Raw genomic sequence first — 18,841 nt, forward strand, 5'->3', positions numbered from 1 at the left:
GTTGAAATCACATCCTTGTGTTCAATAAAGGCATGCCTGGATGTAAGGCTTGATCAAGGATCTCCTACTAAATAATCTAGTGGTCCTTGTTGACTTTAAAATCAGGCAATCTATTTCTTCTACAGGCTGAGGGGAGAAGAAAGATAAAGATTATTTTCATATTTTCATTTTGGGAAGGTGCTCAGAGAAGTGTGATGCTGCAGTATATATATAGATAGATGGACAGATGAGAATTGATGACTTCTTACCTTGAAAAGAAAATTCTCATACTTGCAATATAATAAAAGAAACATCAAAATAAAACAGATTAATTTTTCCTTTAATTATCACAGTTTCTACAGCTGTTAAGCAAATCTTCAATATGCCAAATTTCATATTATTACCAGAAGACAACAAGGGAATAAGAGTAATTGGAATTAAATTTATACAGTGGAGAATTCTCTGGTTTAATGTTGTCTAAATGGGTTTTAACATATTGAAACTGCCAGAAACTCACATGTGAATAAAAACTGTTAAAGAAAAAGAAGAGGAAAGAAAAGTAGGATATCAAGTAAATACAGTTCCAGAAAACTTTTGAAGTAAAACAGTGCAATGCAACTGACAGCTCCCATGAAGTTCCACTACCATTGATCAGTGCTCAGTTAACATAAGTGCCAACACTGATAAGGAGTAGATAAGTCTCAAAAAAACATGATTCTCCTGGGTGACAGGATATTCTCCTCCATGACATTAGTCCTTTATTTCTTGCAAGATGAGAAACTTCAGAGGAAGCTCAGAGGAGAGGCAGGAACAGCAATTCTCTCAGAGAACAACCTATTTTGATGCTGGTATTTGTTTCAGGCCAGCAGCAGTCATGCTCAGAGCTCCCTACTGTGCAAAGCTCCCCCACAGAAGCATGGAAAATGACCTTACATAGTTGGTCTCACAGCTGAAATCACCAAGATACAAGGTGGGCAGTGAAGGATGCAGAGGCTGAGGTGACTTGCTTGAATACCCAAGTAGGACTGAATTCAATCCTGGCACTGTGGGATTCTGAACACAGTGTTGTTTGCTATCCCTGACTGTGAGAACTGGGGTGTGAATTACCACTGGAGTCCAAAGCAAATCCTAAGAGCACAGCCTCTGCTAGTCTGCAGCATCTTCCTGCTGAGGCACCTGCAGTTTACTCAGCCAGCCAGCCACCTACCACATAGAAAAAGCACCATTTCATAATCTTGTCTTTTCCAGTTTTTTGCTGAAAGAGGTGTTAACTTGGGTTCACACAAATCTTGGGCAAAATCCCAGCTGCATGAATATCAGTGGGAAATGTTCTGTTGACTTTGGTGGGAACAGGATTTTGCCTCTCAGGCTCATGGATCAAAAACAATGCAAAGATAGCTTTGAAGGTGTGGCTTTTTAATGGCATCAGTAGGAAAGGAGCCTTTTCCTGGGCCATCCAAGATACTAACTTTTAGGGTTTGGCCAAAATATGTGGACAAAAACAGTCTTCACCTGCATAGACATCAATAGTGGACACATCTGCATTACTACCATTTTATTTTCTTTCTCAGAGGTAAGAAACAAATTTCTAAGAAAATCTTCTGATTGCCCCTCATTTCCTGCATTTGTAATCAATTGTAGAGTGATTTTGAGCACATGAACTAAATGCCCTATAGGTGAAACAAAACCAAAAGATGGGCTTGGGGAGTGCCCTGAATTTGCTCTACGTACTAATAGATGCTCATTCCATGGGGCTAGAAGAGAATTACTCCAAAATAGACCATGGTCAGAGTGTTTGTGGGTGCTGCTCTGCATCATCAAAACTTTTGCTCTGCAGATTTGGTCCTGTTGTACAACATTCCTTGCTAATTTAAGCACAGATATATTTTCAGCAGTTGTATGTCCAGGTTAGCACTATATTGAAACTGGCCTTTACACACCCTCTGTCTGTACGTGACCTAAAAAATTTAAATCAGTGGCCACCATTAGAAGTCTTGTACCTGAGGCAGTGTTTGAGCTATATCTCCATAGGTATAAGAATGACTTTAATTCACTTTGCAATCCACAATGATTCCATAGATCTTCTGGATATCTGAAAAGTCAGATGCTCTCTAAGTTAGGGCTCCCATAGTTTTTTAAATCATGTGATCCCAAAATAATTGGAATTATTTATATAGTCAGAGCAGAAAGATTGCAAGGTCTTGTTTTTTTTTTCTCCAGGCCAAGACAAACAAATGAGAGCAGCGCCTTAATCCAAGGTGGGTGTTAGGTACATGGGGAACTGCTAGTGCCTGGTTATACCCACACTGTGCAGAACACACGAGGTTCATCATGTCTGTAGGCTGGCCCAAGGCAAAACTGTCATGGATTACCAGAAAAAAAATTCAGCTGATATTATATCATGATATAACCTGAGGAAGTAATGAAAGTAACTTTCTTTTTATGTGCTTTCATTAGAAAATTGGCTTCTGTAAGAATGCACTGAAAATAGATGTTACCCTGTCACCAGATCATGACCGAGATTTTTCCACCCCAACACCTTGCTTTGTACATTGCAGGAAAATAGAATTTTGTTGCTATTAGCTTCAGTATTTAAAATTCTATTACAAACACAGAAAGCTAAGAAGGAAATAAGTTCACTGTATAGATAGAAATCCCTATGTGGGAATAATATAAATAATACTTAAATGAAATATATAATGATGGCTGTATCAACCCAGACTGTTAGCTCCTATGTCCATTTCATCTCTAGTTTACAGTCAATAAGATTTCTGAAGGGCACAAAAGCACTCCACTTAAGTGACATAATTTCTAGGAAGCTGTTGGATATCAAGGAAAAGAGACAACACCACCTGGAAAGATCAGAACACATTCTCAAGAGATGATTTTATGACACTATATTCTGGCACTGTATGAATCAATTTTAATGAAGGATATACTTGCTTTATTTTGTAGTGATGAATCTGAAAGTATTTAACACCCTAAGCCTGAAGGAAAAAAGGTGGTTTTTAATGGAGTAAAAAGGTGCTATATCTCTGTATTGGACGTGAATTTGAGAATTAAAACTAGATAAAAACATTTTTGTTCTCATATTTTTCTCACAGAAACTGAATAAAAGCAAGACCGTATACTTCATCTTTCTATCAGTAGCTGGGATCTGCCTATAAATTCTTATTGCACACGGTACTTTACTCAGATTTTTCAAGGAGGAAAAGATTCCACTTCCTAAGTCATCCCAGCTTCCAAAAGGCCAGACAAATAATTTTTTCAAAATTATGAGTTAATTAAAATTATCTTACAGCAATATAATTTAAAGAGCAAAGCACTTCTATACATATATGTACAAAAAATGTCCAGGAGTCTTTTAAATCCACTTGTGAAGTTCAACTGTTTCTGCAGTGAGGTGTAACAAGATATTAATAGTAAAAATACATGATAGTTGATACTACAAGTGAATGAAGCTTCTTCCTGTCACAATTGTGTCATAAGTAGAAAAAATGCAAGTATCCATTTGGAATTTGAGAGGGACATTAGAATTAACATAATTGTTTCTCTGAAGAAATGGGAGGATTTACATGTTACAGAAGAAATTAAAAATACCTTAAAGAGGCTTGCTACATAAGGGCTTTAGTTTTGCTACCATTGAAATAAAACAGCTTTTCTCACTAGGATGAAAAATTGGTTGATCGCCAATGCAAAAATTCCCTCCTAACACCTTCATTTCTAAATTTGTCTTACTAATATCATCCTATGGGTTCTGTAATCATATTCTCATGGATATTTATGCATTTCTCTTAAGTGAGAATAAGCCAACATGACACACTGCCTGTTCTTTCTGGTGGGAATACTGCCTTTATTCTCCACAGTGGACTATTTCTAAATTTTGTATGCTACTGGAAGTAAAAAGACTAAACTGATTATGTCTATTCATTTAAGGTGGTTTGTGGTTTCTTTGGTGTTTGGTTATGCTTTATAAAAGGTAATGATAACTTCTAAGATCACCTCCATCCTTTTATACTTTCCACATCTGTTTGAACTTATGCAACAAGCTGGGGTTGTTTTCGTTTTGTTCTTAGTTGAGCTGTTTTCTTCCCTGGCTTTGCATTTGGTTCAAATTATGATGAATTCGATTCTCATTACAATCATTGTCATTAGTGTGATTATTTGCTGAAATGAAGAGCAACCAAGTTGTCCCAGAAGATTATACACTGCATTACCCAAAAAAACCCTGTAGTGTAGCACCATGGATAGGAACAGATGGAGAGATGAATACCATACTACCAGTGATAAGAAACCTCCTCAGTCTCATAGTTATGATTTCTTTTCCCACAAATATCAAAGAATATCATACAAGCTGAGGACTATTTGAAAACTGCTCTTGCTTCAAATGCAATCCACAGGTATGGCTCTCTATGTACCTGATTCCACTATAAGCATCATATGTATTAATGGAAAAGCTGTTTATTAAGCTTTTACAGTCCTTAATGTTAATTACTGCAATTAATGACTGGAACTGCAATTAGAGTTCAACTAAGGGTTTTCTAAACTAATAATGGGGACTCATTAATACTGCTCATGACAGTCTACTGGGAATTATTTCACAGCCATGAGACTTATTATGTATAGGACCTCAGCTTGAACTTTCATGACTTCTCTTCAGATAAATTAATGATGTCCCGCAAACTCATAGAACCATATCTTCCATTGCCTTTTTTTGGAAGAAAGACAGTTTTAAAGCTAACTTTGCACCCAACAAAATCAAAATGAAGACTTAGAACACTGAACACATCACATAAAAATGTTCTAGACCAGAAAATCTACTTTACTTTTCACTCTATAATGCAGAACCCCACTTGAAGGACAAAGACACTCGAACCAAGCTTCAAGAACAAAACAGCTAAAGTCTTTTAGGTCACTACAGCCCTAGAGAAGTTTCACAAGAAGGTAAATTATGCCTCATCCTTTCAGCTAATAATGTTCCTATAAATTTGACTTCTTTATGAACATTCCCACCATAAAACTGCTTTTGTTCTTAGAAGATCTGTGTCTGGTCCACAGTAGCATAGCACAGACCTCTTAAATGCATGTCTGCAAAAGATTATGTACATACTTGTCTCCAGGCTTGTCAGTGGATTCTTGACTTTGAATTACTTGATCTGTCAAAGCTAAGCCTGTGCTCTGCTGCCTGTGTCTGCAGTTTTGGGTCCTTAACCAAACAAGAAGTTTGCCAAGGACTTTTTGGCCATTTCCTGACTTCTCTTCGAAAATGGAGACCCAGTCAGTTTGATGCACTCCTCCCCTGCTCATAGATCCCCATAAAAGTGGCTCAAACTAGTACTCAGCTCATGTTTTTCCTCAGGAGACTCTCTTCTACTGTACCTCCAGAAATGCCCACCACATGACCACAGTTTGATGTGCTGAGCACATAGGTTTTAAGGCAGCTTTTTGGCCAGACTACAGTAATGATGACCACAAGCTTCCTCAAACTGGCCCTTGCACCAGCCATTCTTCCCATAATAAATTCTTAATAATCTTTTTTTACAAAACATTCCTTTCATAAGGTCACCTTCATTTATTTGGCCTAATATTTTACTTACTGTAATCTTTCAGCCTAGTATCCATACAAGAACTGGAAGAAAAAACAGAATTATCACACAAGTGTACCAAAGTTTCAATACAGCTCATGAGTTTGTGAATTTTAATGAAATCTGAAATCTCACAGGGGTTTTTCATAATTATATCCCCTCAAAAATTATTTCAGTGTCACCAGTATGATTTGTTTGGTTGCCACTGTTTTATCTGCCTTGTGTTCTCTTATGAAAGTGAAAATTATGATGTGGAAATAATCTATCTCAAAAGTTCTCAAGTAATATCCAAAAGAAGCTGTACATTTCCATCCAAAATTTTGATATTTAATTTAAAAATTTTATATTTATTTATTCAAATGATATTTTTTAATGGAAAGTCTGGAAGATGTAGTGCTATAAACAAAATTTAAATACAATATATAAATACAATGAGGTTTAAATGGTGAAATGTGACCTGTACTTAACTCTGCACGATGGACACGTATCTAAGGTGGACACATTACCCAGGGTGGCTTTAGTGTTCCTAGGTTTTAGTGGGCAGTCTCTTTCAATAACTGAAGTAAGGACTGCTCATAGATACCTGATCTGAGTGTAACAGGGAGGGTCTATTCAGAGTAGGTCCTGGCTGTGTGAAATGCTGACACTGAGCTGATGTGACAAACCAAGAACTTTTCTCCCATTTCTGTGTGTTTATCTGCACTGAGCTGTGTCATGTGGTAAGTCATGCCAGGTGAAGAATGCAGAAATTTCCCAGATGTGGGGACAAGGAGATAGAACAGATGGGTCGCCTTTGTTGCCTGTAATGCATCTATAAATGCACTAGCAACCTGCTGGCAATTCTGTACCAGAATTACATAAAAAACAAAAATAAACTCCATCATAATAAAGCAGACAGAAAAAAGTAATTTAGTCTAAGAACAAGTGAACAGGCCCCAGGGGTTAATGAGCTAAGTTACTTGAGTTAGCACAGCAAATTTCCAATGAATTTACCATACACTGATAATTCATTCCTGGTGCATTTAGTCCTCTGCCTGTTCATTGTTTGTTCTTTTGTTTTTTTTTTTTTTCTAATAGGGTGATGGTTAATGGGCTGCAATGAGGATCAGGAGTTTTAGACTAAATCTCTTGCTCTGCCATGGATTTCCCCCATCACTTTAAAAAGTTTTTTTATTTTTTTAGACATCCCTGCATTGAGAGCTATCATTTGGAAATGCCAGTAAGTTTAAGAACATATTGGAAACAGTCTAGCTATGATAGCACCCACAGAAGAACTTGTTTGGAGAAAGTATCTTTGGTATCTTTGAAATGAATGGTTATCTGCAGGATCTTCTATCAGCAGCATTCATTAGAATTTCTGTAGTCCTAAACCAGGACAGTTCTAGGGTTTGAGAGTATACTGATTCACAAAAGATTTACTGTTAGCTGAAGAAGGGTAAAAAAAGAATGGTCTGTTGATTACAGCAAGGAGTGACCCAGGATAAACGATTGTGTTTGAAGCACTGTGAAAGAAAGGATGGGTTTCTGGGACCATGCAGGGAAAGAACAGGTTGGGTTGGTTCACCAGTTGCTCTGTGTACAGAACCAGCATTTCCTACACTAAGATGGAACCTACAAATTCGCTATTCAAAGACAGAAAAGGACATTGATCTTGACATTCAGGCTACTTATAAATATGCAAATTTTGATGCCTAATTTTCTATGCTCCTTTAATTGTATGGGATAAGGTTATAGACAATGTTCCCATACTGAGACAGAGCTCTGACTGTAAGTAGGAATATGAAAACTCTTGGCTAAATGTTCAGGAAAAGTGGAAGGTAAACTGGGGGCACACAGGAATAGGATCTTTTCAGGGGCACTAAATCCAATGCAACAGCTATAGTTTACATGGTCCTGAATTTCCCATCTATCATTAATGCTGACAGTCTTTTAATAACAGAGCCAGGTACACTGTAGCTCTGTAAACAGGTAAAAGTGGTATGAAGAGCAGATACAGAGTACAGTCTACCATGTAATGCCCAGCAGGAACTAAATTGTGAGGGGGACAAGTTGAAAAACAATTATCTTCAAATACCATGCACAAACCCACTCTGTTGTCACTTATCAGCAACAAGTCCATTTAAATAACAACATCTCAAAGCACAAAAATAAAGTAAAGCCTCATGAAAGTCTCTTTTAGGGCAGACTGCATCACCCCAATCCTTTTGCTTTGCCTGTTCAAGGAACTCTTTTTCCCTGATGTGGAGATGAAGAATTAATCATCCTGTTACATAAAATGCATACTCCACGGGGAAGATGCATAAAGCACGTGAGAGAAGGATGGATTTTTTTTGTAGAGTAAGGTCACCCTCAGGGGGTGAGAGCACAGGGAAAAGTGCTCACTGAGTAATTACTATTTCAGGATCCTCTGGAGAATTTCAGGCTTGATACCATCTGAAAGAGCCTATGATTTTCAATTAACTCTTTGCTCTTGTAGATTGGTAATTACCTTGGTACATGTTGGGGTGTTGGTTTGCACTAACCTCAGCAGGGAGCAGAGGAATTGGAAATGGTTTCGCTTGCCTGGTGGTCAATGTCTGCCACAGGTGTGAAGCCCAGGCAGGGCTCTCCTGAACTGGTTGTAAAGAACAGGGGATTCTCAGATTTTGAGGAAGACCTCTACTGCAAGGTTGGGATGAGAGACAAGTAGAAAGCAAGCTTCAAGCTTACTGTCTTATCTGTTTCTAGCTAGGTCTGAAAACACCTAGCAGTGTCCTGCTGACCAGGTGATGCTGGCAGGCTGAAATCAGTGCTGGATCGCACAGTGCACTGAGACTTAGGGGACAGAAGCAAATGTTATGTAAATTCAGTACATGCTGAGGCAGCAGGTACCATCAATGAAACTAAGATATGATGAGCAAGATAAAAGATGAGAAGATTTTTGAGTTAAAAAAAGGAATGGAAAAGAGGATGTTTTAAGGTGTATCAGGTTATAAAGGCTTCACTGTGTTTTAATTACTGCAAACTAAATCTTGCACATTCTATAGTTTTAATTGAGTAATTAGGGAGTTTGATGAAGAATAGAAGGATTTTAGGATTTAAAGTATTCTGGAGAGTGTATAGGCAGGGGAGTCTTTTTTTCTCAGGTGTCTCCATATTATATAATGATTAACCTTGAGTCAAATGTTACAGGAAGAACTGAAAGCTTTTATTCATGAGCCACAAGCATAAAACCTGACCCAAAAGTTCTTTGAAAAAACTCTGCAAGGAGAGAACTTTGTCGTCATGAAGCCTGTAGCACTTAGGTCAAAATGTGCACTCAGGTATCAGGCAAGGTGTAGCAGAACAACATTTCTCTCTTAAAAGGACAGATTTAATGAGCAATATCCATAGAAATAAGAACTTCCGTCTTACAATGTGTTGTATTTAGGTTATGTGTGACATAAAGTTTCAGATTTCTCACTGAAAGGTCTTGAAAGACATGAAAATATAGTATGAGAAAATGAATACAGCTGTACTCATAGCTGTCACTTCGCCCATCATTCACTGTGTAAACGTATGGCCTTCTGAGTATGTCATGAGATTTTCATAGAAAGGACAAAGACAACCCTATGGGAAAGATATATCATGCTCACTTTCTCTTGAGACGGCAACTGGCTTTGTTATGGAGATGGGAAACCCAAGGTTCCCAGGTTAGCACCAGTGCAGAATGTGCCCCTAGAAGTCTTAAGTCTTAACATGAGAGCTGTTAACATTGTTCAGTTGGGAGAGTACTTCAGCTTTTTGAGGTATAAAGAGTAATTCCATCCTAAATAACATAAACTACCTAAAATCTCTTCAAAAGCGTATCTACTCAAACATATGAATACTGAATAACCAATAGAAACTCTGTGCTGGTAGCATGCATTTGGTAGCAATCAGGTTTGTTGTTAATGAATCAGTATATTTTGATCAGTGGGGCACAAAGACACATTTAATCTTGAAATATCATTAGTGTTGTGTTATTTTGTGGCACATTTCACCTCAAAGATTACTGCATTCACTTCATCTTGAGTAGAATGTCTAATCCATCAGTTAGTGCCATCTCATTACAGTTCCATCAGAGTCGCCTAATGACTATGGATACCTAATACGAGTTTGTAGGTGATTTCAAAATGTGGCTCAATGCACTTGGGAGGCAGCTCTCTTACATCTGAGAAAACTAAGAAAGGGAGAAAGAAAGAGAAGCTAAAAAAAAGGAAACAATTAGAAAGAATAACTCTATGGCTGCTGGAAATGAGTATTTTAAAATGACAACATAAGTAAATCCTTCCATAATTAAATACTTAGATATTCCTCTATGAATGAATGTATTTTTTTTGTTACAAGTATGACACTGCATAGCAATTATAATTATGTCTATTTATAGCTATCTCTATATTACTAATTTTATCTACAGATCCATGTTTATATACACTATATATACAAACACATGGATTTAAATGTGTGCATTCTTAGAATGTATAAATACATAAGAATTGCATTTTTTCATCACTAAATACAGCCAGTTCTATGCTGAAATTAATTTTCCATTACAGCTGCACAAAAAGTATTCAGAAAAAGAGGAATTGAGTGTTGAGTAAAGGAAAAGGCAGACTGTTATACTGAAATAAGATAGACTGCTGTGGTCCAAGTACTGCAGAAATGTCAATGCAGTTACAAATAGCCTGACACAGTCCAGTTTCTTACTTTCATTAGAGATTACAATTCTGTGAGAGTAAAATTTATCTCTGTAGTGCAGATTTTGCTCGTTGGTCTAGGCTGGATCTTAAATCAAAATAAAACAAGCAGAACTGCTGGGAGGGTAGCGATCACCTTTGTTTTGTACTTAGAAGTGATCCCCACTATCCAGCTGGTTTGTGGGGATGGGCTGGTTGGCTGTTTATTTACTCTTCCTGGTTGCAGTCTCCTGACAACATGAACCATCTAAGTGTCTCCATCTAAATTTAGGAAATGATTATCACTTCTCTATCACAGTATAAATATGTCTGACTTCTGCTACAAACTCTGTAATTTAAGACCAGAGCAAATTACCCAGAAAACCTACGGAGCCTCCATCTGTGGAAATTTGCAAGCTTGCTCAGCTAAGAAAGGGCACAACCAGCCTGCCCTCGGGGTGATAAGAGCCTGCTCAGAGCAGAAAAATGGTCTTGAGACACACAGAGGGGTCTCTTACAAGCACAGTTTCTATGACTCTATAAATATGTTTGACTTGTGCTACAAACACTCCAAGTACTGGGAAAAAAACACTCCAAACTTGTTAAAATATTATAATAATTTCAGCCGAGGAATTCTGAATGCTTTCAATTTCTTGTTAATTTATTCCTGAGCTCTGAAGTGTTTGAAAACCCTGAAAATAAATGTCTGACTCACAGAAGATATTTTCTATGAAAAACTACCAAATTTACAAATTATTTCTTTGGAACTAGGAATTTTAGACCAAAATGAAAGTAAAGGCTGTCATAATTTAGAATGAATGCCAGTACTATGCCAGATTGCACCACAAGTGAATAAACACGGGATGATGGCAACAGAGCAACAGTATAATTGACTCAGTTTAGCATTTGCTGGGTTTTGCATCAGTAGCTCTAGCAGGAAACAGACAGCTCCGCTTTTTGGCCACATCAGTTATGCAACCAGCACTGAAGAGATCAGCAATAACCAGTGAGCTGAAAAAAATAGTTTCCCATGCACACATCTGCTAACCTGAGGCAGACGGTATTTGGCTTCATAACTCTGGAGTTTGGTGTGAGGTCCTGGTAGCTTTCGGTGGAGAACAGCCTCCCTTCTCATCACCTTTGTTCTGCAGCATTAACCTGCAGCAATTGTTTAGAAAATGGATGTGAATATCTTAGTCTTGGGAAGAGCTAAAAGAACACTGATCTGAGGCTTTATTCAAGCCTTTGGATATGCAACACTTCTTCTCATTAAGAATGTCCTGGAAACAGAGCTAAGGACATTTCCAAAGATTGCTTTTATATGATCCAAGCAATGACTTTGTTACAAACTCACGCACAGCCTAGAGCAGCAATGTTAATGTTCGAGGTTTTTCTTTAGCAAAGAAGCCTATTCTAAAACAGGTGGGAAAATAAATTTGTAAGTGGAATTTCAAACTGCTTTATTGCGTCCTGTAAGTGTTAGAATCTTTACTGTTTGGTAAATATATTTAAAAAAAAAAAAAAGCACATTGAGGTTAATGGGATGTTTCCCCAAGTAGAAAGTCAGAATGGGTGATGCAGGACACCTGAGAGCTTTATCTCTAAAAGCATTGGTGTAACTGAGGGTCTTCAGGATAGGATTTCAGATGCCTTAACTGACAAGATGTGTGGTAATACTCATGTGCTCTTCCACAAGAAATTTAGCTTTGTAACTATGACTACTTACTGCTAGAGAACTGGAGGAAGAAAGAATCCATTTGCATGCAAAAGTGGAAAAATGTGGTTTATTTTCATGAATTTGAAGTAACTAGAGAACTGACCCAGCTTGCCGTAGCCTCTGTAGTCTACCATGTTCATAATGCACTTTATCAGAGCAAATTAGCTCATAACTCACTCAAATCTCAGCTCAGTATTACTTGTCTGACCACACTTCATTTGCAGCAAAATCCTTCTATTTGTTTTGGTGGGTTTTTTTAAGAAATGGAACTTTGAATGATGCTTTGTTGGCAGATATATTTTTCTCCCAGGGCCATGAGTTGCATGGGTGTAAGCAAGGGCAGAGCTCGGCTCTAAATGACTAAAATGTTATGCTCCCCTGGCTGTGAGATGCCGAGGCAGTATATAAAAATAACTCAGAGCATGAAAGCTTCATAAGTAGCAGAAAGAAGGGTCTGAGCGACCTAGTGTGCCTCCTGCTTCCCAGGGGCCTGCAGAAAGGGTTGTGTGCCTTCAGCTGGTGTTGCTGAGCTGGAGTACACAGAGCAGCTCCAAGGTGGGGGTGCAGGGCTGGGGAGGTGCCACACCCAGAAACCAGCAGCAGTGCCCTTGCTGACCAAACAGGCTGTGCTGACACTTTGCATGGAAAAGGGTGGGATGGACCACGAGTGTGGGTGCAGGGCTGCTGGTGGTGGTGGGTCCCAGTCATTGCTCACCACCATTCCAGTGTTGTGTCCATGCTGACTGCAGTTTTCCTGCAATGTGACAAGCAAACGAACCTTCTACATTTTGAATGAGTTACAGCTTCTATGGCATATTGTCATAGTAGCAATGTGATAACCTGCCTGGACAGTTCAGTCTGTACAACCGTACACACTGTGTCATAGAGCATTTCTGCTTTCATTCATTATACCTATTGAATGTTTCAGAACGTGTGATTTTTAGGTAAACTGAAAATGGAAAAAAAGTGCAAGTTAGGTTCAATAGAGAAGAGAGGCAGTTTAATGAGAGAGAAAAGCTAACACTGCAGTTCTTAAAGCACAGGGGAAATTTAAGCATAGAGTACCAGAAATGGGATTTCAGCCTTTGTTCTTAATACGTGTTGCATCTAACAACTCCATTTGTTCCACTGTTCTTCAGTGCCAGAACTAAGCAAATAGTTTGCAATAAATAATTTAGCCTTTGAATTTAACCTTCATTCCTGCTCATGGAGTCCCAGTGTGCTGGTTGCAGTGTTTCAAACTTATTTGCAGTTCAAGATCATGCAACTTTTAGGGATGAAGGGAAGTTGGAGATATTTATTATTGTGATGTGCCGGTGTGATATGACACTCCCAATTGATCACAAGGTGCTGCTTATCTTCCCTGATCTGATGGTTGCAGTGGGACAGTGAGGAGGGAAAGTGAAAGCTGTCATTTTGAGATGACAACATTTTGAGATGAAACATGAATTTCTCCTTTTGAAAAGATTAACATCTTGATACTTTTTGAGTGGGAAGGTTGACATGGCGTTACTACAAGAAACAGAAAATACTATTTCTGACTGAGGGAGTAATTCTAGATACTCAGTCTAGGGTTGCATCTAAAGGGGACACTTTAAAACAGGGCACCCTAAAACCACTTCCAAAATAAATTTCACCTTTTGCATTGCATTGTGAAATGGACTTCTATGTCAATGAGGAAAGTAAAGGATTCCTTGATGGTTCCACTACAAAACAGAGGCCAAAACCAGGTCACTTTGGGTTGTATTTTTTATCAGTCTTCCATTCCTAGCTCTGGTCAAACATATGGCTATGATTCCAACCTGAGAGATTGTTGGCTTTGCCTCAGACCGGGCCATTTTCTTACAATAAGGAGCTACAAAAATTCGGCTAGGAAAATGCCACAAAAGAGTTTCTCATACTGCAGCTCAAAGCATGCAGAATAAGCTGTGAGGATTACTGCCAGCTGCTTTTCCAATGAGAGAGAGGGAAGAGCAAGTTATACATATTTGACATCACAAAATACTTCTATGGCAACAACTCACTGTTTATTTGCTTAACATCCATTTTTAAGCAAAAAAAGGGTACAAATATGAGAAACCAAATTATATTTTATCTGCTGTTCTTTTGGTGGGTAATTTTATGTCTCAAATAAATATGCAAGTTTTCAGAATTAAAAGGGAAAGCTTCAGCATTGCCGAAGTATCAGTCTTTCTCTGAGTGATTACATTGCAAAAAATAAAGCCTTGCAAGTGACCTTGCTAGAAGACTACAAGGTTTTGAAAGATCTCAATAGTGGAGAGAAATCTCATGTATCTTCCTTTCAGTTTGGAGATGGGAATCAACAATATTTAGAATGGGTTTGGCACAGTTCATGAGACAAAAAAAAATTAAATTCTATATGCAAATGAGAAAAAAGACTAGAGTAAAACTAATAAATTGGCATCAATCTGAAAAATGAGAGGGCTAACACAGAATTTAATTGATCTCTCAGTTTGTAAAAAACATGTAAGTTTTTTTTATAAATAAGCATTAATTCCTTAAGAATTCTGATAGGTTTCTTACAGGCATCCATAAGCAATTTCCCTTTAGCCTCAGTGACAGATAAGTATCACAATTTTCTGGACAGGGAGGATTGAAATCACATAAACAGGTCTTGATAGCCTTTTATTTTTAGAAATCTGAACTCAGCTGACAAGAAGTGTTAAAAATTCCACTGTTTTTAAAAAAGAGAGGAAGTACCTAGACCCTAAAAAAGGATTAAATACTTTTTTAAAGGTATGAAAATGCTACTTAAACAACAAAAATATTTTCCTGCTTTTCTATCTTTATGTCCTTTACTATTTTCCTTTTGAAAAGAGATGAGATCTCTTTTATTACTTGCTATCTTCAGTTTTCTCTCTTCCTTCATTTCCATCCTTGACAACAATATGCAATTCATTTTTTAGCAAAATTGGACAATAGGAAAAAGTAGAATGAAAAACATCCTCACATTTTAATGCAGAGATACTGGCATATGCAGAAGTAAATGCCAGGCGCTATGCACAATCCAAGGATAATCCTTTTGTGTACTACATGAACTTGTGAAATCATTATCCCAACAATTAACCAGCATGATTAATGAGACAGGGGAAAAAAAAGAATAATTGCTGCTGCTATTCAGTTGGTGCAGAATCTAAATGTCCCTTGACTTCATCTATTTTACTGTACCTCTTGCTGGAGTATCTTCAATCTTTTAGAAAGAGAGGCTGCCATGAGTCTTGGCCCAGCTATTTTTGACTGTAGCAAATATTACATTGATGCTGTCACACTGTCCCAGCTACCATTCTCTTTTTCTTTCCAATGAATGCACCAGGGTCTTATTAAATAAATCAAAATTAAAAAAAAAAAAAAGGGGGAGAAGGGAGGGAGAGCGAGCAAGGCACAAATCAAATGAAGCCGAGTGGGCTCTGTTTGCAGGCTGTGGCCTTGCTCCCACTGGGCCCACGCAGCACGTGCCCTTTTATCTTACTGCCTTTAAGCTATGGTGGTCTGTTCAACCTTCTGGGGCTACATATGTCTCTGCACCAGGATAATTGTTCTCAACAGCATGAGCTTAACTCTATCATCCCTCCTGCCTCTTGACTTACTGTAAATTAAACAGTGGCTCTATGAAAAAAATTGAAGCCGGGAAGTTTCAGCAGTTCTTTAAGACTACCTTTTTAAAAAGAGAACTTATTTTATGTGAACTGTGGAACATTTTTCTGGTTTCCATGTGATGACATGGAAATAATTTTAAATCTGTCCTTTGCTTTTTTCTGGCTTTTTTTTTTTTTTTTAAGACCTCTGAAGCAAAGAACAATCAGAAAGAAATTAGATTAATGGGGAAAGAAGACTAGACATGGACAGACAATATATGCATGGAAAACATGCAGGAAGCCAAATTCCCATTCAGAGTTTGCCAAATTACCCACAACTTCTCTTTCAAAGCCCTGCTAATAATGCTCCATTGTATGCAGAGCCTATAAGAATAGAGTTAATAACAGTGTATGAGTATCAATTACACATTATAGATGTAAATCTTACAAGCCCCCCTCTACTCAGTAGGGAAGGGGCTATCTTTGTGCCATGCAGAGTCGAGAACACTCTGTTAGCACTGAGCAAATAATAAAAAATAGTAATAACAGGCAGAAAGCCTCTTCAGTTCAAGTCACATTTTAACTCCTTAGGATAAAACTCAAGCAATGCAAAGTTTTCACAGATGTTGTCACCCTAATCTGTACTGAAAATGTTCTTTAACTCCTTAGAATCCCTTGGATGTCTTGTTCTTTTTACATGTATTTTTCTTTTCAAAAAGAGCAATCAGGAAATTTTAAACTTCCTTTGTCTTCATCCTAATGCCCTTCCCAGCACCTGTTTCAATTTAAATGAAAAATTTTTAACAGAGACTTATGTTTAGTTAGATGACATTTTACCAGCACCTTTTATGTTGGCATCCTTATTCTTCTGTCTCTGGAAATACCTGCGTTGAATGACTGATTTTATTTTTGGAAAACACCAAAAGAAATTTATCTTTTTTTCAAAAGAATGCGAAGAATGGAAATCATTGAGTCATAATTTTTATGTTCTTTACTGGAATCTGTCCAAACTGGGATTTAAGTCAAAGCAGATAGCATCATGTGAGGATTTAACTCTGTCAGCTGCACAACTGCAATTTTCAGTGTATACATTAGTGTAAAGCTGTATGCAGGGGCAACAGTGTTGATACTGCTCAAGATTTTAGGTGTTCCTTGCAGAACAACCATGATCTCTCATAAAGACTTTGTGTCTTCTGTAATTCTGATAATTGTTTCCCTTAATCTGCAACAAAAAATTACTTAGTGTGAAGGAACACAAGTTTACTTCTTCTTCAGATGGTGTATTAAGATGCACAGTTATACTGCAGCATAGCAGGATTCTTCACTGAACTACTCTCCATGTGGAATTTAGACGATGTGTAAGTGGTGTCTCTGTGTGTTTCTTTGAACTCAGGACTGTCAGAAAGTCATCGTGTCCCTTTCAGGCTTTTTGCACCAGCGATTTGAGGTTAAGCTCCAAAGGGAGCTTTACCAACAGATCTTGAAGGCTGTATGAGATTCTTGCTCAGACTGAAAAGTCCTCAAGGCCAATTCACAATTTGAAACTTTTTTATGCACCCAGGTTTTAAAAAGGGCTGTGTTGGCCTAAGTATCTTCCTTAAACAGGTCTTAAACAGTGTTGCATAAAACCTCAAATAGTTCCAGTCACAGAGTGAAAAGGTCTTCTGGAGATGAAGTTTCTAATTTTAAGCAGTGGTTACTGACGCTCTCAGTCAAGTTATAATTTCTTTACTAGCAAACAAAGACTAAAAGTTCATTATTAACTTTTCCACACCCTTGCTATGCTGGTATCTGTAAAGACAGCATGTTTCATTACCTGGTTTGTAGCAGAGGCAGTAAAAACTCTGGTTCACTGATTCACAGCTATCATAATGGCATTCCCTTCTGCTGTAGATGTTTATGGAAACACGTATTTACTAGAAGTATATACATACATATATGTACGTGTGTAACAGTACATCCACACTTAGTGCAAAACAAACTCATGGTAAAATGTCCAAGCCTACAATGACTTCTGCACACCTACAAGCTGAACAAGTTGTGGACACCCATGATCCCAAAGCTGTGCAGACCTTCCTTTCCCAACACCTCAGCATTTGAAGCCCCACAATACATGTCTGAAAGTGACATGTATGACCCCTCTGTGAGACCTTCAAAAGTGGGTGGCAGGACATGCTCCTAAGGAATTTTTGGAGGAGCTGTTAAACCCTTCAGAAAAAACAGAAAAAGAAATGTCACATTCCTTTGGGCCTACAGCAGGAAGGTAAAACTGGACTTGGCCTCCCCGGTTGTCACAGTCATAGTTCAATGCTTGTACTATCTGTGTGCCTGGACATGCAGTCTGAGCTGGCAGATGCTCCTTGCTCCTCTTTATCACAACATCAGGGATCATTCAAGGCTAACAGGAAGGCACACAGTGTCTCACATGTTAGCTGAAAGACCAGTCTTTGGCCACTATCTTAACACTGTCTCGTTCCTAATCAGTGCAGATGAGCTCAGAGATCTGCAATTAGACAGCTGTAGGTTTCCTCTGCGCTAGTCAACCAAAATATTCATGCCTAGCATGTAAGACAGGCCAGATTTAAGCTACATATTTTATACAGATTTTTTTCTGAGAAAACATTTGGCCTCTTATATTTGCACATTGCTGTATGTGTGGAATTTGGCGATATCTCCTGCATGTAGCCTCTTTAGGTCCTCTCAGTTGGCTTTGTTTAAGTATCTGATTCATCGAACAGCTTTGTACAATTTGGGCCTGGTTCAAAGCCAGTTTAAGTCAATGCTAAAGCAAACCAGGTCTTTATATACTCTGCTACAGGCCTTCTTTTCCCATGTCTCAGTTTCTTGGTCCTTCAGACTTTTTTGAGGTACAAAGTTTCATGAAAAGGCTATCTGGTCCTATTCAGAGCCTAGTTTTCAAGGACTCCTTTATCACTTATTTTCCCAAGACAGAGGAAGACAAAATGCTGTGGTTGGTGCATTTGGACTATAAAGTTAAGTGGGCAGAGGTCACCTACAGAAGTGACCACCACAGCCTGTGAGCAACTGGAGGGAAAGAGAGCAACTCACAGCTTGACCTCTCCACAATGAAAGCAATCCCAGAAGACCACAGCAAGTTGATTTAAAGGTTTCAGAGTGTGCAGAGAGGGTCCAGCAGTCTGTTTTGTTCCCAGTGTCTGGGTGCACTGGGGGCTCCTTCTCCTTGCTTGACTACCAGCTCCTGTCACCCTGGCTCAGACTGAGCACCCTGCCCTGCAAGGGAGCCTGAAGGGCACTCAGGCAACAGAG

The sequence above is a fragment of the Corvus cornix genome, chromosome 4 (assembly GCF_000738735.6).
Source record: "Corvus cornix cornix isolate S_Up_H32 chromosome 4, ASM73873v5, whole genome shotgun sequence".
Classification (NCBI taxonomy): Eukaryota; Metazoa; Chordata; class Aves; order Passeriformes; family Corvidae; genus Corvus; species Corvus cornix.